Here is a 27,198-nt window from a genome sequence, read left to right as displayed (position 1 = left end):
AATGTGATCTTAGGATGATTTCAAGACTCTCTAGCTGATATCTGTGTACATGCACACACACACCCCACATGCACACTGAATATCCACATCTCCTTCTTTCCAAGCAGAATAGGTCATTCTCTTCTCATCCCTTCTACTTTACTGAACCACTGTAACTGAAGCTCGCTCTAAGTTCAATTCGTCTCACTTTAAAGTGCTTGCTGTAAGAGAAATGTGCTCCTATTAAAACTCTTGGCAGGAATCACAACTTCTTAAATATTCTAAAGACCAGTCCTTCCCAACCCCAAATCAGGATTTCAGGTAAAAGACACAGGCATAGGGGCGCTTATTGCTTGTAGGTCTTTTGCTAATTTTCCTGAAATGGTGTTACCCTGTCTCTAATTACTCTTTTGTACATATATAAAAGGATGTAGGTCCAAGGAATTTGTGTAAGTAGGTGCCATGGCTAATGTGCAGAACCTAGCTGAGGATAGCACAGGTTTTTGAGGTTTTCCCTGATTCTGTTGGCTTTGTGATCTGTACAGCAGTCCCCTTTCCCTTCTCCTTCATCATTTTCTGACTTGGTCACCACCGAATTTTCAATTCCAAACACAGTTTCTGGCATGGAGATGATGCGTATTCAGTAAAAAATTGTGGAATACATGAGTGAGTCTGAGGAGGAGGAAAGGAAGGAAGAAAGGAAAGAAGGAAGGGAGGAAGGGAGAGTGGGAGGAAGGGAGGGAGGAAAGAAGGAAAAAAGAAAGACATGGTCACTTATATTCCCCATTATTATAATCTGAGTGGTTCCTGCCAGTTTTCAGAAGCAGCATTCCCATTTTACACTGTGTTATGCTATATCCTTGAAGGCTTCTGCTCTCACCCTAGTGAATGCTTGTTTTACTCCCAATTATCCTAAAGCATCTGCTTTTTAAGCTGGTGGTGGACTTATTACTGGAGACACTTTGGAAGTAGCTAAAGGCCAATCAATAATATGCTGATACTTTTGGAGCGATTCTGCTCCCAACACATAATTGTTGGAAATTTTATTCCATTATTTGGCTTGAAGCACAGCATGTAGTTGTCACAAGGGGACATTCGCTCCGGGGGTGAGTGTGACATTGATAGGATCTAATTTCACACCCAATACAGCAGGTTGAAGGGCATCACTACTTTGCACACCCTAGGTTTGTCTGCTGCTTAGTGCCTTTTTGTTGCCAGGCTCTATTTCCTAGTTTGGTCTGCCAAAACCGGCAGGCTAGCAGCTTTTCAAAAAAATTAGGCAGAAGATAAAATTTCTGTAGCATATGATGAAAGATGGAAAAAATGAAAGTACTAAAATGTCTTTGTACAAATGCAAGGACTATAGGAGGCTGGCAAGAAGATAACTGTGCATCTGGGTGAAGGAGGTTATGACTACATTTAGATAAACAAAATCTGCTGAGATCATGCTCGTTGCTGAGATGCCATCCTTAAAAGATAAACACCATATAGGGATTGGAGAAAGAAAAAAGAGATGAAGAGGTGCCATCCACATCAAAGTGTTTTTACACGTATTAATGGGGCTCATACTTGGTGCTTAGCTTTGAGATGAGCACTAAGTTGAGTTGTGGCTTTGAGACAACAGTATATAAAAGCTGTACAACACACTGCCTGCTTTCAGAGTGCTTCCAATTTTGTGGTAGATGTTACGTTCTTCAAAAACTGTCTAACACCAGGCTTTATTTCTCATATTTAAAATCATTGGGATTTATTTATGTATCAAATATATCAACTGAGGGTACAACTAAGGAAAGAATAGATGTAGTTTCAGTCCTAAGAGATTTTGTAAACTATCAGAAGATTCACAGACAAATCTCAGACAAGGCAGAACGTGGTGCTCACCAAATGAACTGTACCTAAATTGACACAGGAGTTCGGAGGAGGGAAGTACCGCCTCTTTCTTATGTAGTCAAGGCAAGTCCTTTTGGGGAAGGTAGCATTTGTACTGGGCCTTGAACAGTTGGTAGGATTCCAGGAAGAGGAGATATGTCTGGGGAATTAATTGCAAAAGGAAGTGAGTGAGCAAAGGTGAGAGGGCAGAAGAGACTGTCTTCTCTATAGCGAGTGTACTTCTCTGTTCTTTTCTCTATTTCCGCTGCTGGCATTGTCATCTCTACCTGGACACCCAAGTCGGGAATCTGTGAGTCCTTCATGACTCCTCATTTTCCCTCACTCTCCAAATCTAACGAGTCACTAAGTTCTACTGAATTCACTCCTAATACAGCCAATAATTTGACCCTCTTCCTCCATTATCGCTGAATCTGCCTTCGTGAAAGGGTTATCACCTTCTTACTTAGATAAGAGCAGAAGCCTTGCTTCTAGATTGTACCATCATAATCAACCCTTTATAGGGCTTCCTACCAGGAAGATGGTTCTATAACTCGAATTTCATGATGTCACCCCTGCTTAGAATCTTTTCATGACTCTCTGTTGTCTACAGGATGAAGTCCAAACTCCTTAGCATGACATGGGTGTCCTCCATGAATTGGCCTCTGCCTATATTTCCAGCTTCATCTGCTATCTCTCCCTTCATTATGGTCTTTTCTTGGTAGGTAATGGGAGATGATCATAATTCCTCTTATAGGAAAATAACATAACAAAATAGAAAGATTAAGTTGGTCTCCTTTTGCAGGAAAGATTGAAGAGTGAAATGATTATGTACCTGATTTGAAGTCAATAGACATGGATTTGAATTCTAGATTTGCCGCCTAATAGTTGTGTGACTCTGGGCAATTTACATAACTGCTCTAAGTCTCACAAGTTACTAGTGTAGATTAAACTCAATGATGCAGGCAAAGTGATTAACAAAATTGCTGGGATGTAGTACACCTTTACATGCTTAGTAAATGGTAGCCAGCTTGTTCTCTTCTTCTTTCCTTCTCTTCTCTCCCTTCCCTTCCCTTCGCTCCCTCCCTCCCTCCCTTCTTCCTCCCTCCCTCCCTCCCTCCCTTCTTCCTTCCTTCCTTTCTTCCTTTCTTTCTTTCTTCCTTCCTTCCTTCCTCCCTCCCTCCCTTCTTCCTTCCTTCCTTCCTTATACTTACTTTTTTCTTTCTTCCTTCCTCTCTCTCTTTTTCTTCCTTTCTTCCTTTCTTTCTTCCTTTCTTCCTTCCTTCCTTTCTTTCTTTCTTTCTTTCTTTCTTTCTTTCTTTCTTTCTTTCTTTCTTTCTTTCTTTCTTTCTTTCTTTCTTTCTTTCTTTCTTTCTTTCTTTCTTTCTTTCTTTCTTTTTCTTTTCTTTCTTTCCTTTCTTTCTTTCCAGAAAGTCTACTTAGAGGACATAGGAGCCAGAATCAATGTGTAAAAACAGATTTCTGCAATAGATTCCAAATCTATGTTGAGTGAGATGCATTGCAAAACCTCAGAATATAATGGAAAAACAAAATCAAAAGTAAAATTACACGAATGACCCATAACATGAATATAAAAAGAATGGAAACACCTTTCTATCAGATATCTGTCTATTACCACCCTATATTTAATGTATAATTAAAATATTATTCTTTACTGTGAGTGTTGGGGATTGTTTCTGTTAAAATTAACACACCAACAGTACATTTATTAAGATTCTAATTTTCCCAACACAGAGCTAATGGGCCATTATGATTATTGGACACAATATCTATAATGCCTAGGACCTATGCACTTTCCAAGTACCTGAAAAAAAAGGGAGTTTGCAATCTCAGAAGCTCATATACTCATACAAGATATAATTAAACTGCCAGTAGAACCCAATGCATGAAAAATTCATGTAACTGAAGTTCTGTGGAGAGCTGACATAGGAATTGGGAGATTATGATCTCACTATGGTGTTTTAGACATTTTAAACAGTACCTAGACAACTTGTAAGAATCCAAAGAAATAAGGTTAAGATATAGGTAATGACTGAATGATTGAGTATGTCAGGAACAATGTGTTTTGGGGAATATGTATAGACCCATATTTATTTTGGGGGGGCAGGTAAGTGTTAATGCATAAATTAATCTTCATAAGAGCCCTGTGAGGCATATACCATTTTGTTTGTACTAACTTGTGGAGATAATTGTTCTATCATCCCTTTTATTGTGTATATCTTTTAAAAACTTTTCTTAACATATGTTCATCATAGTTGATTTGTTGCAACAGGCATTTTTAAAATGGAGATTTTAGATTAAGTAATATGAGTCATGCAACAAGAGAAAAAACTTAATCTCTTAAGTATTAGAAGGAGATATGTACTGTTATTAAAGACAATAGTTGTAACTCCTCTTGAAATCAGTGAAGGAAGTGGTAAAATGTGTTAGATGAAGAACTCAAATTATCTTTAGCTTAAAAAATGATCTGAGTAGGATAAAAAGTAGAGGTGGATTAAAAACGGGGTACATATTTAAAATAAGTGGCGGAAAGATGGAAGGACTGAATGAGTTAATTTTAGTGAATATGATCAGGTGTTATTAAGGAGGAAAAAATACATTCTGAAAGTTAAACAACAAAGGCCACAGCAATATGATGAATATAAAATGGCAAAATTCCTGAACATTTATATTTCTAATTTTGTTTAAACAAGAAAAATGCAGATAAAGTCTACAATTGGAAATTAATGAAGACCTTTCAGGAAATGAAAAAAGTAATTGGCAAAAAGCTATCAGCCAAGGCTTGAAATATGGGAAGTTAAGGAACCGTATGCATGCAAAGGTGAAAGGGGATTGGTATCACTAATGGAGCTGCTTATAATTACTTGTGAAACGTGCCAGTGGATTAAAAGCTTTCTAAGATGAGTGGGGAATGCAAAAGTCGCTCTATTAATACTGGTCTTGTCCAGTAGGTGTGACATCAATGCTTGGTAATGGAGAGATGATGATGTACGTGTTCAAATAGGTCTAAATACTTTATAAGTCGGTGTGATGGAAATTACTGTCTAGAAGTAAATTAGGCACTTGTTGAGGACTATATTGTGTAGCCTTTGCGGGCCTTTAGGAACTTACGGTAAATAATAAAAATAAAAATAATCATAACCAACACTGTGTGCCAGGCACTGTTTTCTAAGCACTACTCATTTATTTAATCCTCAAATGGTCCTATGAGGCATATACAACTATTATCTCTAGTTTATACAGATGAGGAAACTGAGGCAAAGAGGTAGGGAAATGCGTTCAAGGTTTATAGCAGTGGTGACACAAGTACTTGCTGAGTGTCACTAAATGGTGCAAAGGAGTTCACTCACTTATTTATCAACTATTTAGCTCCTACTTTGTTTGTGCCTGGCACTATGCTTAGTAAAGGAGGTATCCCTGTACGAACAAAGAAGATAAAACTTCTGCCTTTGTCAGGTTGGAATCTACTTTCAAATATTAAGGTTAGAGCCATCAGGGCCAAATGTGATGGCCAGCTGCACATTGTTTAGACTGCACCCCTGACATACCACAGGCATCTCTCGGGCTTCTGGTTAGGTTATTAAGTTCTGTTATCCAATGGAAGGCCATTGCTGATCTCTGGGTTTAAACATTTTCCAGTGGACCTCAAGAATCTCAAAGCTAGAAAGTTAACATGAGATTCAAGACTCAGATGTGACTGTCTAATTTCTCTTTGGATCTAGGAAGACACCCCAGGAGGAACTCCTTCAGGGGTGTAGTGTACTGGAATGGCCAACTTTGGAGTAGGGCTCTCTAGGTTTGAATCCCAGCTCTGGTACCTACTATCTAGATGACTTTGAACAAGTTACTTAACCTCTCTATAAAAGAGGGAGAGTAATGGACACCATCTCAGAGTGTTGTGGTGAGAATTAAATGAGATACTATAGGTACAGAGCAAGTGTGGCATGAATGTTAGTGCTCTTCGCGGTGATGGTAATGATAATGACAGTGACAACCAAGTTGTATGTAATAGTTTGTTGTTGGCTCACAGATTCTCTCTCTCCTTTCTTCCCCAAAGCCCACTGCTTGATATTCAGGGGCTCTATACTACACAATTTTCAACTTGTTTCGGTTCATTGTGTCTATCATCTTTGGGCAAAGGTAATAACATGTTAAAAAGCAGTAAGAATCACTATTACCCATTGAATCCATTATAGCCCAGTCACTGCCCTGGGCCCAAATCATTTATTAAATATATTTAATCCTTTCAACAACCCTACCAAGGAACTGAGACTCAGGCAATTAAAGAAGCAGCTAGAAACAGGTGAGAGCAAGAATTTGAAATCTTGTCTGTCTGACTCAGAGTCTGTGTATTTTCACCTTACTCTGCAGGAGAATGCTGAAAAGACATAACTAACCACATAGTAATAATTTATTAAGTGCACAGTGGGTGCTAGATGTGATAAATCAGAATATGATAGACTCCACTGTCCCTCTCTGCAGGAACAGAGTGACACGATGCAAATACACCAATGAGTAGAAAGGGGAGATTTCTGTACACGCAAAATAACCTTTTCCTTTTTTCTTTGGAACCCTAGAGAAAGATAGGAGAGGTCAAGATGTTTCCTCAGATGTTTCCTCGGATGTTGCTACATTAAACGTGGATTACAAATACATATTCAGTTTATGAGAGCATCTGTTAGAGTCCTCAACTATTGTTCCCATTTTTCACCACAGCCAGGAGAAGAGGATGTAAATAAAACTGAAAAATTGTCTGAGATAAGAAAATAAACAATTTATTTTAAGTAATTTCAAATTTATAAAAGAGTTACATTAAAAGTACAAAACTCTCCATATCCCTTTTACCCAGATTCCCCAACTGTTATTTAAAGCATTTGCTCTATCACCTTTCTCTCTCTCTCTTTCTATCTCTCTCTGTCTCCTTCTGTCTCTATCCCTTTCTTCCCTCTGCACTCACACGCGTGCACACACGCGTACACACACACAGGCCTATTGGTATCCCCATTAACATCGGTATTCTGAATCATTTGAGAGCAAATTGAAAACACAAAGCCGTGGGAATTCCATGGCGGTCCAGTAGTTAGGACTCCGTGCTTTCATTGCCAAGGGCCCGTGTTCGATCTCTAGTTGGAGAACTAAAATCCCACAAGCTGTGTGGTGTGGCAAAAACAAAACAAAACAAAACACACACACACACACAAACAAAGCCCTAACTATTCTAGAAACTCCAGTGTGCATTTCCCCAAATCAAGGACACTCACCTACATAAGCATCATGCAAACCTCTAAACCAGGAAACCAACACTGCAATGATACAATCATTCAGTCAACAGACCCAATTCAAATTTTGGCAGTTGTTCCAATGAAGTTCTGCCTTTCAGGTCTAGGATCCCATCCAGGAACACTCATGGCATTTAGTTGTCACATCCCTTTGCTCTCCTCCAAACTGAAACAGTTCTATGGTCTTTCCCTTTTATGTCCTTGACCAATTCTTAAGCTGTTTCTTCATGACCAGACCAGATTATGCTCTCTTGGCAGAAATACTATAGGAAAGATGCCGTGTTTTTTTCAGCACATCATATCGGGGCGCATAATATCAATACATCACACCTCTGGTGACGTGAAACTTGATCATTTGGCCATATTGTTGTCTGGCAGATTTCCCCATCATAATGTCAACATTTTCCTTTGTAATTGCCTAGTGTTTTGCAGGAAAATATTCTGAGAGTACACCATATTCTGGCTTCAACAATCTCCACCCCTTGCCTGAACTGTGATAGTTGCCTAATGGTAATTTTCTACTTCCACCATTTCTTCTACATTTATTAGTTAGTGTTTTATTTTAAGGAAGAACTCTTGCTTCTCCCACTTGTATTTATATCAGTGTGAACATAGGTTCCAACTTCATTTAACTGGTGTATTTCATTATTATCATTACTTATTTTGATGCTCAAACTCTTCGTAATATGTCCAACAGTAGTCCCTTCCTGTGTTCTTTTGACACCTTTCCATCATTGTTTGAGCATTTCTTCACCTTTTGGTCACAAGTTGTTTCAAGTTTATTTTGCACTTTTCCTGCCCTAGTTCTGAAATCATTCATTTCTCCAAACAACCCAGATTCCTTTTTGTGGAGAAGGGTATTTAGAAACCAAGATCTGGGTGTTTAGCGTGATCAGTGCTACTGGGGTATTGTTACTTTGTGGATCTCTTAGTGGATAGGGCTAGAAATAAATTAATTTTTATATGTACAAACAAACATACATCTATATAAATCACATGCACACTTAAGCCTATAAGTATTTCTATATATATGTGCAAATATATGTACACATATGTTAAAAAACAAGGAAGCAAAAAAAATAGGAAGAGAAAAAGAAGCACAGGGAAAAGGGAAAAGGAAGAAAAATGTTAAATGGATTTTAAAAGTATAAATAATAACCAATTCGTGTATTTGGTTCACACACTTGTGACCAAATTTGAATTGTGCAGGGGGAAATACATTAAGAAAGTAACAGGGGCAAAAAACGTGCTCTCTTACATTTGGGCTATGTTAAGGCAAAGAAGTATCAGAAAGAGGACTTTTTGATATATATATAGAAAAAAAAATCCTTTTGAATAAAACCTAAGGCTGAGTAGACATTTTAGGTCAAATTCTTTAAAGGAATGATAAGTTTTTCTGTTAATTTAGATTTTCCAAGCCTTGAAAATAGTCACTTGTTCAGTTTGAGTAACCCTTTAGAAAGAATTTATCAATTTTCTTTCATTGGATGACGTTTTCACGTAAATCTTATGAGAGATGTACATATATATATAATCTCCATGAACTGTGGTGGCAGTGTCAGTCCAGAGTAGAAGTCAGGGCTTTCTAGTGTCGTTACCGAGGTCACGCAGGTCATGGCAAGTTAGGAAGGGCTATAAGATTCATTCTTAGGGTAGAAAGGTAAAGCCATGTGGAGGAAGCCATATGGACTGACAGGAAGAGGCCCCATAACAAAAATATTAATAATAACACAGCAGCAACTGTGTTTTGTGTATGCATGTGTTTTAGAAAGATGTATGCAAATGTAAACAAAACATTAATTTATTTTCTCTAAAGCATAAACAAACATTGCCTCGTTTGGCAGAATCTGAAAAATGCATATTGCTCCCTTAGGCTTTTTTCTTTGCTACAATAGAAGTATGTTTTGTATTAAATCCATTGTTACTAGGAAATTAATCCCAAAATATGCCAGTGTGGCTTTCCATAGTATTGAGAAGCCCTACTTATGAAAAAATGCAGTCTCAGCTAAACACATCAGCCCCTGGAAATTATAAAAAAAAAAAAAAATCAAAGATAAAGTTTTCCCTACAGCTGAATGCCATGGACCTACAAGAAGATGCTGGAAGGTGAGGATTGTCTGAGCACTATAACTTGCTGGGGAGCTGCTGGTCAAGTGGGGGCTATCAAACCACATGTGTATCTAGGAGACATACAATGAGGCATCACACCAGCGGTAATTTGCTTGCAAAGTTGTAGGAAGAAGAAAAATGGGGACTCTGAGATCATTTACTAAAGTCTTTAAAAACAAATCCTCCCAGACACACCTATTTATTCTTTTTTTTTAAATAGAGTAACTGACTTAATAGATAAAGGTAGTACGGGTAATACAATCAATCTTAACTTCAGCCAAACAGTTGATGAAGTGTTTTAGGAACCAGAGTAATCATTCAGTATGGATGTGTCAAGGCAGTCACCTGCTGAACGGCCTCAGTGACAGAGGAGTGAATATGCAGTGAAGGAGCACAGGCCCTGAGGAAGGACACAATAAATGACCAGGCCATTCTCCGAGCCAAATTCTAGGCTCTCTTAGTCCTTCAAGTGATGGGGCCACGACACGCTTTATATTAATTTCAAATCCAAAGGCTGTAAGAGCTTCTATCTTAAACGGTCCTTGGGCAGGGTTTAAACAGAAGCATTTCTGGATGCTTCTGTATTAGAACAGTGAGACTAAAACTAAAGTCAAAGAGAATTACAGCTATTGTCTGGGGAACAACGGCTGAAATGCCAAAAATTTTACTATTGAGAAGTTGCAGTGTCTTTGGTCTGATTTGCTGAAACCGGCCAGTTGTGCTTTGAGCTTTGAGGATACTTTTGCATCTTTTCCCCACACAAGACTACATTCCACAAGGGCAGGGTTTTATCTATTTTTCTTACCACAGTATCTCCTGTTCTGAGAAAAGTATCTGGCACATAGTAGGGACTCAACAAGATTTGTTGACTGAATGATTCGTCATCACAAACATCAGTTGAATGCTTATTATGTATTTGGTGCTGACCTACATGCTACTTTCCTTTTCTGTATGACAAGAGCAGAAGGGAAAAAAAGTTTGAAAACTCATCTCAGTGTGGTGATGCCTTGTTGGGCAAGCACACAGGACTTCTGCCTGTTGCCCTACAATGCATAGCAAGCAGAATAAAAACCCTTCTGCCATCAAATCCTCCACTCATGGTTGGGGGGGCAATGCTTCTTGTGTGGTGGGGTCTGGGAAATAAGACTGCTGACACCTGCCCTAGGAAATTTAACTTGGTAAAATTACTGATGGTTGCAGCCTTAGCTTGCACGATGCACCCTCATGCTGAGCACATTCTTAGAATTCTGTGATGGGAAATAAGAGCTTCAGTGACTCAGGGCCAGAAATTGATGGACCTTAGAAATAATGCTGGGCTGGATAACAGAGCCAAAATGATTGGAAATGGTGCAACAAGGTAAATAATCCTAACAGGCCTGAAGGCTCCCAAGAAGGATTTCAGAGGTTGTGGTTGCAGACAACTTTCAAATGAAGGACAAGAGAAACTCATCTCTGACATTGATGATCTGGAAAATAGGAAGAGCAGTCAAAACTGAAAATGAGCTGGCTGGTGTCCCTGTTAGAGCACCACAGGACAATAGATATTTTCTTACCTACTGGACTGCCGTGAGGTTCTTGGGTGGTTTGTTTGCTTTGAAAAAAAACGTTCCCCCAAACGAAAAAAGCTATAAAGAAAATGCTATAATCCTGGGGTACTGTGTGAGTTATGGCCTAATAGGAATACACTACTAAGAGCAAGCCAGAGAGAAATCTGATTGCAAACATCAGAATTCCATCGTCCAGGTATTTCCAAACAGTGTCTTGGCATTGGCCAACCACTGAGTTTTGGTTAGAATTAAGAAAAGAATATTAATAGAAGGAGGTCTCCTTTGGAGGCCCCTCTGTTATGATGCCAGATTTGATTCTTTCTTAGCAACTTTTATGTGAACATCTTGAAGGATCTTGCAAGTGCTGCTTAATTAAGTCTCACAACAGTCTGGTGAGTTAGTAATATGGCCCTAGAAACCTCAAGTTGAATGAGCTGAAGAATTGAGTAGAAATGCATCTTATTACCTGAGAGAGAAGCTTTTCTATTACCAATTCCCTAGGAAGGTGTTTGCAATAAAACACCCAGGAAATCCCTAAAATTGAATAATAGTCAGGTTGGGAGAAAAAGTTGCTATCACTGGTCATTGAGTATAAACTTATAGGAGAATGAGCTGGGGATATAATTTTTAAGAACTATAGAACTTTCCTTCTGTTCTTGATAAACTCATCTGTGAATCTCTTTTTTATATTAGCTTTACTTCTCCTGATCATTTATTTACATGTCTTTGACCAAAAAGAAAAAAAAAGTCTCTTAATTTAATATATTCTGCTGTGTGGCCACATCTGATGCCAGAGGGTTAAAACCCGGACTTAACTTCTTGGAGAAGGAAAAGTTGTGTTCACCAGGCTGGGCTCCAATCAGGATTTTTTTTCTTTCTGTGGCCATGTGTGCTTTGTCCATCTACAGGATTTTAGGCCCAAGTAAGTAAACATGGTTTGGAATAATTTATGTGGAGCGTGTTTGGTAAATGACTGAAATTCACTCCAGATTGGAGAGGTTTCTTGGGAAGACAGCAGCCACTCCCTGCCTGCAGTCACTCCACCGAGCCCTGCGTTGGGGGAAAACCCTTCTGCCATCACATACTACACTGCTCTGGGGCCAGAGTCCAGATGGTGAGGGGTGGTGAGTGCTGGTGAGGAAGATTGTGGTGAGGCTTGGTTAGGGAGTTTAACCTCAGTGATTTTCTTCTTCATAACAATCCTCAGGCCTTCACCCGGTGGGCATGTGCAAGTTCTTGACTAGGGAGGGATCACTGAATGGCCTATGCCTGACACTTGTCACATGAAGTGGTGTCGTTGGAAATGTAGTCAAATGCTCTCAGTAAGTCCCAGAAATAACTGTCATCATGCAGTCCTGAATACTAGGTCCTAAGACTTACTTTCTTGGGAAGAAATGATAATTCTTTTTTTTGTGTTCTCTCCCTCTCTCTCTCTCTCTCTCTCTCTCTCACACACACACACACACACACACACACACACACACACACACACACACACACACACACACACACACACACACACACACATTCTGATTTGGTCCCAATCTTAAGAGGCTGTGAGATCCCATCCGAATGAATCTCTGTCTATTTGAGGGTGGACTATTTAGATTAATATTTGAGGATGAAAGCCAAGCAGATCTGCATTAGAAGCCAGCCTTTGGTTCTAGTTGCCTCCTTTCAGCCTCAGCTATTCTTTCAAAAGCTCGAGATCCAGGCAGCTTCTCTGCCTCTCAGTCTCAAATTCCACCTTAAATAGAATCTCAAGGAAATCAGGCAAAAAACCTTAAGTCAGCCCAGAGGACTCTCCCAGAACCCTAAAACCTTGATTCTAGGACATCCAGTGAAGAATTTCATGACCTCAATTTTATGATTATCTGCCATATATGTGCTTTTGTTAAAACCTTGAAGGCTACTTTGTTCTTTGTTCTTGTTCTCTGTACACGGAGAATTTATATTTTTCTGTCTGTGCTTAAATATTTCAACCCTAGACTGGAAAGATGAAAGAGTTAAATATATGATCACACTACAGATATTTTAATTTAAATTCACTAATATGAGTGGATAAGGTCTTTATATTTAGAATAATTTCTGTTAAGTTTTTCCGTACCTCTAGGCAGCATGCTTAGGGTTTATCCACCAAAATCATATAATATCAGTTTTAAACCTAGGACTTTGGCAATTATTTTAAGAGATATAAGGAGTAAAACTCGTAAACACAGTTGTCTTAAATTCATTTGCATTTCATTTGTTCTGTTTTGTTTGTTCTTATGAACTGTTTTATTTTCACTCTGATGTGTTCAATTAATTCCATTGTGCAAATTCCTTTGAATAAGACCAGCCAAATTGCATTAATATGCTATACAAAAGCATTTGTCATTGGCCTCAGAATATCTTGTTTTACGGCGAGACACATAGGTAGCAAACATGACTTTCCCTCAGTCAGCGGTGGTGCTTTAAAACACCCAAACTGAGGCTGCTCATGGGTCTGACGTGCTTTTGGAGGTGCAGAAGTCACCTCTGCTAAAGCTGGTGAAACAAGCAATGTCCCTAAAGACCCAATCAGCTCAGTTCTTCTCTTCTAACTACAAAGGGTGAAACTAAACACATTCTGAAACCAGGGAGGCAAGAACACTCTTCTTCCACGGCTCTCCCAGTGGGGAACACATGCATTCTGCCATCAAAACCCACAAAGGTAAGGCACAGATTGGAGACTAGAATGCATTTCTACTTTCATTAGACTTGTGCTTAGAAAATAAAGGACTCCAGACCTTCCCACAAGAAGAGAAACTGCATGGTCAAGAGTATAGACTTTGAAAGCAAACTTGCTTGGTTTAAATTGTAGTTCTGGCACTTCCTATCTGGCATCATGAATGAGTTATTTAATCTATTCATCACTCAGTTTCCCCATCTGAAAAGTGAGGATAATTATAGGACCTGGTCCACAGGGTTGTTCTGAGGATCAAATGAGTTAAGTGGGTACAGAACAGAGAATGAGGCCTGGCATATAGAAAGTGCTATGCATGTTTTCTTTAAAAATATAAAGCAACATAGACATATGAGTACCCAGTAGCATCTCTGCAAATAGTTTGAAATTTTGCCCAAGGTTTGAGTTTGATAAAAATTCAGATTGTATGATGCTTCATGGGTCTGTTCAATCGTCATCTTACTCAGTTTTGTAGCCCTACAGTATTACCTTCCAGGAATATCCTTTACCTGCCTCACTTCTAATTCAGCTAATTAGACACACATACTAATAGAATATGCTCATATTATAGAGTATTAAAGAATACCAGAACATTTTCAGATTGCTCCCTTTGAAGTCTGAGAAAAGATTTTACTGTAGTCACCGGCTGGAAATGTACCACGTTTTGCATTCTGTGGGGTCAGTGCAAAGCATAAAGCACAAACATGATCAATAAATAAGAATGTTCCCATTTCCTTTTACTTAAAAAAAAATTCCCCAATACCCTTCCCAAGTTACCTTGACAGCTGCTACGTATTATTATTTAAAATGCCTGATTCTGAATTTCTCAATTATGCAATTCACCATGCAACTTCAAACAACTACTAACACAGAATAACGGGAAACACAGGTTCACCTTGTATTATCTGAACACAAGAATAGTTTCTGATTACTTTTCTTTTGCAGTTGGCTTTTATTTTAGTCACCAACTGGAAATATATCGTGCTTTGCATTAATCTAAGGCTCAACATAAACATAAAAGATACCAGAAATGTTCCCTCAAAGCTATATTTCTTAGCAACCAAGTCTCAATTTTAGAGTGTCTTCAGTAATTAGGAGCCAAGGTAGTGACAGTCACTTAACTTCTAAATCTGAAACTGGCCACAGTTGAGAGGGCAGTAATAATAGTGGTTATTAGGTGTGGAGAAAGGTTATAACGAGTATTCATAATCAAAAATGTTTCAGGAGGAAAGAAAAAAGTTCATTGGAATATGAGTATAACATAAATTTTGTTCTAGAAATGGCATCTTTTACTTTATCAATTATGACAAAGCAAAACAAAAAAAGTCAGTTTGCCCTATGATCAGCATCGTATAAAGTCATGACATGCTTTTACTAATTGAAGATATTATGGGCAAGTACTACTACCCTTGCTTAAATAATCCAAAAATACTGGTGGTTTACTGATCCTATTTTAAATGAGCTTGATGAATAACAATTCAAAAACATGTCTATTAAAATGCCTAACACATTTTACAGCTTAAAAGCTCATTCTTTTTTATTGGGTTCTTTCTTACCAAATTTTAGGTTACTTTCTTTTATTCTATTATCTATGGAAAAATCAGTAACTGGTTAATTGAATAAATTATTATGATAATATAATAATAATAGCGTTAGATACCACTGAGTGCTCATGGTATATTAAACATGGTGGTAAGTTGTTTGTTCTTTAATAAATTTGATTCTCAGATCAATCCTGTAATGAAGTATTGTTATTTAATTTTATAGACGTGAAGCTGAGGCTTAGTGGTATTAAGTGACTTAAAGATTAGATGATTAGGTATCTGATAATGTAGAACTAGGATCTGACTGGCTCCAGTGACTCTCTTCATCTTAAACCCTCCCCGCCTTGTGAGGTAGTAAACTCACATCCTCTTGATTTTTTCTTCAGTGACAATTTAATTATACTCAGACCATATTTTATCCGTATCTATGTTTCATAAGATATACTTTGAGAAAGAGCAAAAAATGGATTCTGGATACAAAAAGTTCATTCATCCATTATGGTCCATTCTCCAAGTGGAGTTTAAAATGCCCAAATAACTGGCCAAATTTCACATGTGTTGGAACTTGAAATTAATGGCTAATCATACCTCTGTCTCCTCCAGATGTTGAACCAACTGATAAATACACATGGAATTTGATAGGCATCAAGGTATTAGAATTATTTCAGATAGCTTGGAACCAAGGCTAACACCTGGTTTCCTACTCTTTGTCCTTGAATGGACCTTACTCACCTCGTCACAGAGCAGCAGGGCAGCAACGAGCCTGCCAGGCAGAGTCAGAACATGCTGGGTAGGGGACCCTATGGAGGAGATAAGGCTGCATTATCAACAAGCCTGGCCTACACCCTTACCCCTCAACCTCACTAACCAGATGATCTTCCTCCCTTATGGAAGAGACAGTGACAGAGGGGGAAGCCAGAGCTAAAGGTTTTTCAAAGAAAGCGAGAACTTCTTGTAAAGGGGAAGACAAGTACCCTTCAGGGGGCAAGAAGGAAAAACATCTTCCCTAACAGGAGACAAATTAAAAAGTTGTGTTCTTACTAGATTCAGAAGTTTGCAATTGTTCATTTCACTGGGAAATAGTTTGCATTATGACTAATTGCAAAAATTCTGGAGGCAGACAGTAAGGGCTCAAAGGCTGTCTATTCCACTTCCAGGCTTAGGCAAGTAAATACCATGAAGTCTCTGTTTCTTTATCTCTACTTCTCAGAGCTGCTGTTGGTCTGAAGATTAATGAGACCGTGTACAGAACATAGTATTTTTTGATACTGATGCACAATCAACATTCGATTCATATGTGCTATAATTATTAATAAATAGAAGATTTTTTTGAAACATGTCTTGCTGAGTCTAATTCAACTTTGTCTAACCTGTTTTAAATTTCTACTTTGTGAAAGGCGTAATATTTTATTTAATCATCCTCAAACCCTGAGTGCCACATTTTGTTATTTCTAATCTCAGTGGACAAGTTGGAAGCTCAGAAAGACCAAATATCTCATTCAAGTTCACCTGGCTAACAAGCAGAGCTGGAATTCAAGCTCATGACTTCTAACTTGATCAAGTCGGTACTATCCAGTCCTGTTCAACTCTGATTATGTTTCAACTTCTCAGTCCCTGGATCAATCTTGTAAAGGGAATATGATATATTGTAAATAAGTGCTGATAAAAATCCTTGTGGGGCTTCCCTGGTGGCGCAGTGGTTGAGAATCTGCCTGCTAATGCAGGGGACACGGGTTCGAGCCCTGATCTGGGAAGATCCCACATGCCGCGGAGCAACTGGGCCCGTGAGCCACAATTACTGAGCCTGCGCGTCTGGAGCCTGTGCTCCGCAACGAGAGGCCGCGATAGTGAGAGGCCCGCGCACCGCGATGAAGAGTGGCCCCCGCTTGCCGCAACTAGAGAAAGCCTTTGCACAGAAACGAAGACCCAACAGTCATAAATAAAAAAAAAAAAAAAAAAAAAAAAATCCTTGTGACTTAGGAACATATTTCCCAAATAAGAAGCACGATCTTAAAGCCTTTGTACCAGTCAGGATATCTTTATGATCCTTTCCTAACAACTTGATTGCTTCCAGGGTACACAGATAACTAAGATAGTCTTTACACTTGAGGACCTTTATGTTTAATAGATTAAATGTACAATAATAAACATTCTAACATTGCCACAAAACCCATCATAAATGCCACTTCTCTCTCTAAGATTTTTCTAATTCTGCAAAGTAAATATATTCAGGGGAAACCTTATCTTTCTTAAGATTTCACTTATTTATAATTCTATAATCTCTCTCTAGATCCTGAATCTTTAGGGTCAAGGAATAGGTGATATTATCTTCAGCTTTGCTATAACAGCATCTCATAGAGCATTTCCATGCTCTCTATATAATATGATCCTCCAAAATACTTGCTGAATTAAATTCAATATGAGACGTCATTTGTAAGATAATTTTAGAACCAAGAAAGCAATTACCAAACCCCCAGTAATTCAGCTCAATTTGGGCTAATGCAGTTTAAATTAACTTATCAAACTAAGAAGAAAGTGACTACAACAAATAAAATGATTCATCTGAGATAAAATATTCAACAAATAAAAATTATTACAGTTTGGGGAATTAACTCTGACTTTCTTTTCTTCTAAGGTCTTAGTCTGAAGTCATCTCAATTTTGTATTTGGTGCAGGGAGTGCATTTATCATGAAACTGTTGATAGGTTTAACTATGGGGAATGGGAGGGTGATCTCAGTCACTCCCATTGGGAATGAGATTGCTTCATGAGAGCTAAAGTGAAAATGAGATGATGCTGGATTGTGGAGGAGAGGAGCCAATACAGAAAGTCACGAGTATTGTTCCCCAGGTTCTATGAGGTCCAGCTGTTTTGATAAAACCAGAGGATCATGATGGGGAATTCAGGTGGAAGCAGCAACTCTTGGGATCATGAATAAGTTTTGAAATGGGAAAAGTTATTTATGTTCTAATGATTCATGCTTCCTGAGTGGTGAAAATATATATTATAGCATTCATTTTCATCATAGCTATCCGAGGGATGCTCACATATGGAGTAGTTATGTCATAAATCATCATGTGTACCTCTTTACTACAGGAGAATCATAAGGCACATCCTAGAAACTCATTCTAAAATGATAGATGGGATTATCCTTTAAGTGGGTGAGTAATTATCTCTCAAGTATCCTTGTAGCCATGGTGACTAGTCCTCATACATAAGCATTACGTAAATGTTTGTTCATGATATTTATATTAATTAATTGATTTAATTTATTCATGTATTCACACAATGACTACAATACCACCCTAAATTTATCAGTTTTTAAACAAAGTTGTATCATAAGTGGTTTAAAGAATACATGTAAAATAACAAAATAAAACCTGACATTAAAAAAATTATTGTGTTAAAATAGATATAACATAAAATTTGCTGTTTTAACTGTTTTTAAGTGTAACAATGCATGGCACTAGTTATATTCACAGTGTTATGCAACCATCATCGCTTTCTATTTCCAATTTTTTTTTTAATCACACCAGAGCCACAACAACCATTAAGCAATAACTCCCCATTCCCTCCTCCCTCCAGACCCTAGTTACCTCTAATGTACTTTCTGTCTCTATAAATTTGCCTATTCTAGATATTTTATGAGTGGAGTCATACAATATTTGTCCTTTTGTGTCTGGCTTATTTCACTTAGCATAATGTTTTCAAGGTTCATCTATATTGTAGCATCCTCATACTTCACTTTGACATTATTTTTATAACATTTTATTATAAGGCATGTTATGATATATTTTCATTGTGATAACAGCCATTAGGGATGAATCTTATAATGAACACATTTCAAGGATGAAAAAAGTGAGGGTCAGAGAGATTAAATGGCTCCTTCAGTTTACCTAATCACTAGGAGGTATGGACACATGAGCTCAGGTCTTTGGACTCCAAATCTGGTCCTTCATCTACTCTGCCATCCTCATTTTCTTCCTTCCCCCGCCTCGAATACTCTGTGTGTGCATTTATCTCCTCTTTTGGCACTTATTTCCTCTTTGTACACTTACTACTTTGTACATTTATTTCCTCCTAGATATTTAGTCTGCTGTTACAATTTGAGGCTGCCAAGTGACTAGTGGTTTCCTTGGTTATAGTCTGGACATGTAACCAATGTTTTTTTAGGGGAATGGAAGAAAGAGACCAGTATGTATTTTTACTCAATTATCTTTAGAAAATCTGATACAGATTGCCTGTACGAAGACTTTGAAGTAGAGTCTTTTTAACTGGTACCAGAATTTAACTATTAAAACATATTTAAAATGACATGAGAAACATTTAAAAGCCACTCTATAAAACTATACATTTTAAGTAAAGTGGGATTCTGAATTTGCAGGAAGAAACACAAAAAGTACATGATGATGATGATGATGATGAAGATGATATTATAGTATACAGAAAAAGAATAAATGAAATGTGTACACACGTGCAGGACTCAGTCATTTGCTTTGAATTTCTGAGGGAAGGGTGACCCCAGTTATGTTTTGAAATCTTGAAAGATATTTCTAATTTTAAAATGCTAGTCTATTGAAATATCTCCAAATTTCCCAAGAGTATAATTGTTATAATTCAGAAAAGTACCAAACATAAAAAATAAAAGGAAACTTAAAACTAGGACTGACAGCAAATCTATTGCCAAAACTTCGTGGAGAAGTTATCATGAATTATATGGTCAGTGGAATGAATTTAAAAATGTAATTGATGGACCTATTTGAACTAGGACCAGTGAGAAATAGAGAATTATGTTGCATCCCACACCATTGTCTGCTCCCTGCTGTAGATATGCAATATTTTGTATCTAACTGGAAGCTATGGCATATATTTATATTTGTATTTATATAATTATACAATACTTGTCCTTTTGTGTTTGGCTTATTTCTGTTAGCATAATGCCTCCTAAATTAGCAGCTCCATTTGTACATCCAGTTGGTGATTTCAACTCCTTGAAAACAACTAGGCATAAACTGTGGATGTATGTCTGTTGGGTGGGGCTTCTGTGGGGTGGATAGGTGTCAGTGGTGTGACTAATTGCATCATGGAATGCAAAGGGAAAGAAGGAAGAGTCAGGAAAAAGAATGTTAGCACTAATCTATGATTCTAGTTTGTATATACTCTGCCTATTCAGAGAGGTAAAGAGGCAGTGGAGGCTCTAAGCAACTATAGATAAAGCACGCTAGGCACCAATAATTGCACATATTAACCTCCTAATAGGATTTAAGAGGACAGAATTCTTCTGTGAAAAACACAAAGAAGTCTGTAAAGGAAAACAAATGGGAATGAAGACATGATAAATAAGCCAAGAGGGAAAGGGATATAATTATATAAGGAAGTTTACCAAGAAAACTTAAAATGTGGTGATAATATTGATGCAGTAAAGAGCAGAATTGACACAGTGGAAAATAAATCTGTGGTGCAGAGAGAAAGCTTAAGAATGTCTCCCAAAGAGCAGAGGAGAGACTAAAGTGATATAAAATAGTGAGTTAGAAGAGCATAGATTGGCAGACAAAATGGAGATTCAATTTAAAGATTCAATTTCCCTGAGGAAGAAAGTAGAACAATTGAAGTAGTAACCATAAGAAAAGTCATCACTAAGTAAAACTTCCAGGAACTAGGATAATTCCTAATTATGCAGTTTGACATATCTCACTTTATTTTGGATGAAATTTTTAAAACACATTAAGGTATATTCAGATAAAACTTTTTTGAAATATCTTGATAAGAGAAAATTGCTTTAACAATGAAAGCATGAAGGAAGAAATTCAGGCCGATTTTGGACATTGCCTCCATAACACTAAGTACTAAGACACAAAGCAAAGGCTGTATAAATTTGAGGGAAAATAGTTGTGCTTTAAAATGGAAAACACAAAATGAGATAATTTATTTGTAATGCAAACAAAAGGACTTTTTCAGCTATCTAAGGCTGAGAATATATGTATTATTTAAGTACTATAATCTAAAATGTTATTTGATATTGTAGTTCAGATGACTGAGAAAGAACCCAAATAAAGCACTCAGGAAAGAGGAAGTTGAGGTATAAAGGAACTAGCGAATGTTTAATTAGTGAAAATATAGATTTCTGAATAATTTTATACACTTAACTCATACATGAATAAAAATAATTATATTATTAAAAGAGAAACTTCATAATATAAATGTTAATTTAGGGGCTTCCCTGGTGGCGCAGTGGTTGAGAATCGGCCTGCCAATGCAGGGGACACGGGTTCGAGCCCTGGTCCGGGAAGATCCCACATGCCACAGAGCAACTAGGCCCGTGAGCCACAATTACTGAGCCTGCGCGTCTGGAGCCTGTTCTCTGCAACAAGAGAGGCCGTGATAGTGAGAGGCCCGCGCACCACGATGAAGAGTAGCCCCTGCTTGCCGCAACTAGAGAAAGCCCTCGCACAGAAACGAAGACCCAACACAGCCATAAATAAATAAATAAATAAATAAATAAATAAATAAATAAATAAATATTTAAAAAAATGTTAATTTAAAAACTTGGGGTCTAAAATACTAGGTTATATTAAAAAAGTTGAGATGCAGGGTAGTGTATAGGATGGGCATAGAAGAAATGTGGGAGGGAGTTGCTCAGAAGTACTTGTATATCTGATTTTGCTCATTTAGGAAATACATATTAAAGAATGTTTCCAAAAATTTCAAAAGTAATTATTAGTAGAACTGAAAAATAATTATCTTCTAACCCCCTAGAAAACATTAAAACAAACACAAGGGACTTCCCTGGTGGTCCAGTGGTTAAGAATCCACCTTCCAGTGCAAGGGATGCGGGTTCGATCCCTGGTCGGGGAACTAAGGTCCCACATGCCACAAGGCAACTAAGACTGTACGCCACAACTACTGAGCCTGTGTGCCACAACTAGAGAGAAGGCTGAATGCCACGATGAAGAGCCCGCAGGCTGCAACTAAGACCCAATGCAGCCAAATAAATAAATAAATATTAAAAAACAAACAAACAAACCCAAGAGGATCACAATTTGTATTAAGAAATAAGTTCACAAGGAGAAAGAAACACCTCAAATACTGAGTAGTCTCTGGATTGTGAGCCTATTATCTTCCCTTTTCTTTAAACTCGTCAGTGTTTTCTAAATTTTATTCAAGAGCATTCATTACACTTACAACTAGAAAACTCAATAACATTACTTAAAATATTTTTCAAAGGCAACTTCAGAGAGAAAGGAAAAACATTCTAGGCAGAGGGCATGAGTTGAGAAGAGCTCGGCCTATTCGGGGACCTGCACAAAAGCTGGTATGTGTGGAGTGAAGGAAGCTGGGAGGGCAGCTGCAGAAGAGGCCACGGGGCTGCAGCTGGATCACGTGAGACCTTGCAGTCACATTGAAGATTTTGCTTTTGATGTTAAAAAAAAAAAAAAGTAATTGAAAATGCACAATGAGATTTGTGTTTTCAAAAGATCATTAGTCCATTGTGTGCCCTGGGTTCAGAAACACCAGGGTTGTGTCAATCAGGATGCTGAACATTTCTCTCTTGACCTTGTAGATACGTCTTTACAAAGCAGCCAATGGAGTGGTATGGTGACTGCGCTCCCCAGGAAATAGATGGGCCTTAGTAATGTCTGCGTGTCTGTGTGTGTTTGTGCACGTGTGGTGAAGCATGTGGGAGGGATGTGGTGTCAGACTTTTAAAAGACAAGACTTCAAGAGTGTTTATAAAACATTATATAGCAAATTTTCTCTTTTTCTACAGAATGTTCATTCTCCCTAACTACAAATTCCAATGGTATTATTTCACCTCCTTATTCCTATCATTTAAAAAAAGTAACTATTTGCATCAGAGTGACATAGACTACATTTGTATGGCCCGACCCTTTGGACTAATTTATTTCTGTAATGACAATTTTGTGTGGGCTCTGCATTTTCAGAGCCATCATGGGATGACTTGGATAAGCAAACCAAAATGGAACAGGAAAAGCAACAGAAAAGCCCTGATCTCTCATGCCTTCTAGGTACCTTGTTTTCACTCTGCTGTATTTGGGGTACTGGGATCTTATTCTCAGAGGTGAAGAATCTTCTAAGATCAAAATGGGTTACTTTCTATGTCTTATTCTCCTGGGTTTCCTTTACTCTTCTTCTATTCCAAAAATGGTTTGTAGGTAAATCATCATTTCCATGGCTAAATAATAGCAAATTGCCACCAAAGCCCATTCCTAACACTGCCAGTGTAGCCCCAGGGTTTCACAACTCAATCAGTTATCTCTAAATCAACAAAACTTAGCTCCAGAGGAGAGCGATCTGAGAAGCTTTTCTTTTCAATTCTCTCATATGTTTTGTTTTAGCTTAATGTGTTTGTCTGGAGACTTAGACACCATGGTGATAGGCGTCAGAGAAATAAATAGAAATAGACGTAGAAAAGAGCAAAAAAATAAAATGAAAACTTAGGAAGACTAGGAATGACACTTGTATCTGAGCACTCCTTTTTTTTTTCAGAACTCAGTGAGAGGGAAATTAAAAAGGGACTTTGTGTCAGACAGATGAGTTAGTGAATAATTTTTCTAACGAACAGTGTTATTTTGCTGACACTAGACTAAGGGAACTCATTAGCATGCTGAGACTATGTAAAAAATAGTGCTTTAGCTTTTGCTTTGCTGGATATTCCTTACATCTCAGCTCAGCTCAGCATTCAAAGAGTGGTAAGCCAGTGAAAGCTGGGCAGTGTGGCATGGTGGAAACAGAAGCGTCTTTGGAGTTAGAGAGTAGAGTTTGAATTTTGGCACCAACCTTTTTTACCTATGTCTTTAATCCTCCGTGAGGTTTAATTTTCTCATCTCTAAAGTGTTCATATTAATACCTACCTGAAGCATTTGTGGCAGGTCAAAACACCAAACTAAAGCTCCTATCATTGTTCCTGGTATACAGAAGCTCCTTAATAAATGTTCACTCCACTTCCCACTTCATCCATCCTTGTAAATTGTTTGGTTTCATTTAGTAAGATGAATGCCCAAGAAGGAATGAGACACTCAGCCTACTTTGTATCTACTGATGATGGTCATCCTACAAACATAAGAATCACTGTTGGCTGTTGTCCTGTCTACTCTCTCTCTAAGACCAAAACCACGGCCAAGACCAGTTTCCATGATAAGAGGTCCAGGGTGTGAATATTCCACCCGACTTCCACAGATGCAGCCTGGTGTGTCTGTATGAAAACATAGAATTAGAACTGATACATCAGATCAGTTAGCTTGGGGGAGAGCAGCATTCCAGAGCTGAGAAATGAAAGAGCCACACTATGCTCTCCAATGAAACAAAAACAAATAGACATTAAGTGCCTGCAGAGGATTCAGTCGAAGGTTTTGATCTGACATTTAAGGCAGAGGTTGGATGTGTATTTTGCCTTCACGAAGTCCTGAATGGTATGTATTACCTGCTTTTGTGGTTGTAGAGAAAACCAATAAAATATTAAATTGTTTTCATTTTTCTAGCTTTGAGTGACATTGAATCCCTGCACACTGGTGAGTAAGATACTCATTTCTTCTTTGTTATTAGTCTGCTGATGCTCTCACTGACTATCCTGAGGGAGGAGGGCTGGGAAAAGTTCTAAAGAAGGTTGAGAAAGTCACAGTAAGACAATTCTGTTTCTCTTCCTGGATGGTACATCAGAAAGAAGCCTTTCATTTCATGTCAGTCACTTCTGCGTGCTGTGATTTACCCAAAGACATGGAGGAGTAATTTTTTATATTATCACAAATAATTTAAATTAATAAAACTATAGATTTCTTGGGGGAAATATGATAAATGAAAATTGGGTATAGCCATTTCTTGAGCTCTCTTGTAAATGCTAAGCTTGTTCCCAAGATGCTAAAATTCATTCAAAATCCAGCATTCTATACAGTAGTTTTCATTGTTTTTTTTCCTTCATACTTCTTCTTGCTTCTCTTGAACATCTTATATCACTGCATTTCCTAATATTTTTGTTGAGAAAGAAAACAAATTTAGATGTTCTGTTTTAACTTTGCACATAAACTTAAACCTAAATCCTCAAATATCATGTCTTCTCATTCCTAATCAAAATAAAGCTCTGGGAGTAATTGGTGGGAGCAACATGCAAGCAAAAGGAATGTCAGAGAAGTCTGTTCTGTAAGCTTGGGTGGGTGCCGTTAGCCCCAGGGTAGAAGTAGCCTATTCCAGAATGAGAAGGCGAGTGGCCATACAGATTCCTGGTACTGATGTCCAAAACCAAACTGAATGCATAACAACAACAGTTTGCATCTTTGGATGAGCTAAAGCTGCTTTCTAAACACTGGGCAAATTCTCTTGGTTGAGAAGGAAGAATCCAACTTGGGAGAACTCCATCAGTCAACCTCTACGTGTTGACTGCCTACAATGTGATTTTTCTGCTGTTCTCGGGAATGTGGAGGTCGTCAAAGAATAGTTTGGTCCTGCCCAAAGCAACTTACAAACTAGTTAGTTAAACAACAGATATCCATGAAAAATTAGAGAATAATCAAATGCTAATGTATGTGCTGCTGACTTTAAGTGTAATAAGAATTCCTAGAAGGGGAGGATCAGTGTATGCAGAAAGAATTGGGAAATGTTTCTCAGAAGAGATTGGAGATGAGGTTTTAAGAAGGAATACGAAGGAGAAAACACATCACAAGCCACAGAAATGGTATTACTCCCATTGGGCCATAGTGCATGTAGCAGAGAGGAGCCAGTGAAATGGATGATAGGAAGGAGTTGAAATAAAGATGGAAATGTAGGGTGAGATCATACTATTTGGATTTGATATGGCAAGAGGGAGAAAGCTACTGAAAGATTTTGAGCTGAGGAGTGATCTGATAAAAGCTATACTTTCCAAAAATATTCTAGCAATTGTGCATAAAAGGAAGTTAACTTGACGTTGATCTTTAAAGACCTTTAATAAAGATGAGGAAACTAATCCTTTTCTAAAAGTAAGTGAACTGGTGTGAAGGGGTAAAGATTCATATATTCCACCTTGATCATCAAAGCCCTGGTTCTTCTGAGGTCAGAAATACATCACAGGATGACCTAGAGGGGTGGGATGGGGGGTGGTGGGAGGGAGGCTCTAGAGGGAGGGGATATATGTATACATATAGCTGATTCACTTTGTTGTACAGCAGAAACTAACACAACATTGTAAAGCAATTATACTTCAATAAAAATTTTTTTTTAAAAATTAGAAAAAGAAATATATCACAGGGATTAGTGTCAAAAGCTTTGAGTAGTATGGGTTCAGTTTTTGGTCCTTGGCTCTGCACTTCCTATATGTTTGGCCTTGGCCAAGTAACATAACTTCTCTAATTAGCAGGTTCCCCATTAGTTGTGGTAGGCAGAATTATACAAAGACCCGCAGTGACTTTCTCCCTTTTATAATTCCTTCCTGTTAAGTATGGGCGAAACTTGTGAAGAGGATGAGGAATCACTCCCATGATTATGTTATATGATGTGGCAAAGGAGATTTTACAGATGTAATTGAGGTTATTGATCACTTGACCTTGAATTAATCAAAAGGGAAATTATGCCTATGGGCTTGACCTAATCACTTTAACTCTGTAAAGGTCAGCTCTAGAGGTCAGTAACAGAGAAATAAGAGAGATTCAAAGCATGGGGGGTTCTCCCACCAGCTTCCATGAATTCTACAGTTTCAAGTTTAAAAGAGGACCTTGAACCTCTCTGACTTACAGAATATGTGTTGTTTCAAGCCACTGAGTTTGTGGCGATTTTCCGTATGACAACAGAGCACCAATACACTGGTGAATACAGGTAATGAGAATGCACAGTCATGTTGAGAGGATTAAATGAAACAATATGAATACTGAATGTGAAGTGTTCAGCACTATGCCTGGCATCTAGTAGGTGTACAGTAAATATTAGCTATTATTATTCTTACTGTTTTTATGATTAAGTTATGAGTTAACAATGGGATTAGTAGAAATATATTCTAAAATTAACAGAGCTGTCTTAGAGGAATGGGTGATGGTCAGTGTGTAGATAGTGATAACGGTGTTTCTAGGCCCCCTTAGTGCACCTGCTTGTGAGATTGATCAGCCACTTCTCTTCTTCATGTTAGCAAAGTATTCATTATTCCAGTTAGCAAGTTCCAGCTGATTGT

The 27,198-nt window shown here is 37.9% G+C and overlaps 1 long non-coding RNA gene across 1 annotated transcript in view; it reads left to right on the top strand.

The window, feature by feature from the left end:
- Positions 1-27,198, top strand: part of LOC309646700 — a 243,149-nt gene that overhangs the window by 72,986 nt on the left and 142,965 nt on the right. Inside the window, exon 2 of the long non-coding RNA XR_014255540.1 lies at positions 24,548-24,577. This is a non-coding gene — a long non-coding RNA (uncharacterized lncRNA). The remainder of the gene's footprint in view (positions 1-24,547; positions 24,578-27,198) is intronic.

Source organism: Balaenoptera physalus (assembly GCF_965194825.1).
Source record: "Balaenoptera physalus genome assembly, chromosome: 17".
Classification (NCBI taxonomy): domain Eukaryota; kingdom Metazoa; phylum Chordata; class Mammalia; order Artiodactyla; family Balaenopteridae; genus Balaenoptera; species Balaenoptera physalus.
The sequence above is the reverse complement of the archived record's forward strand: the minus strand, read 5'-3'. Positions and strand labels throughout refer to the sequence as shown.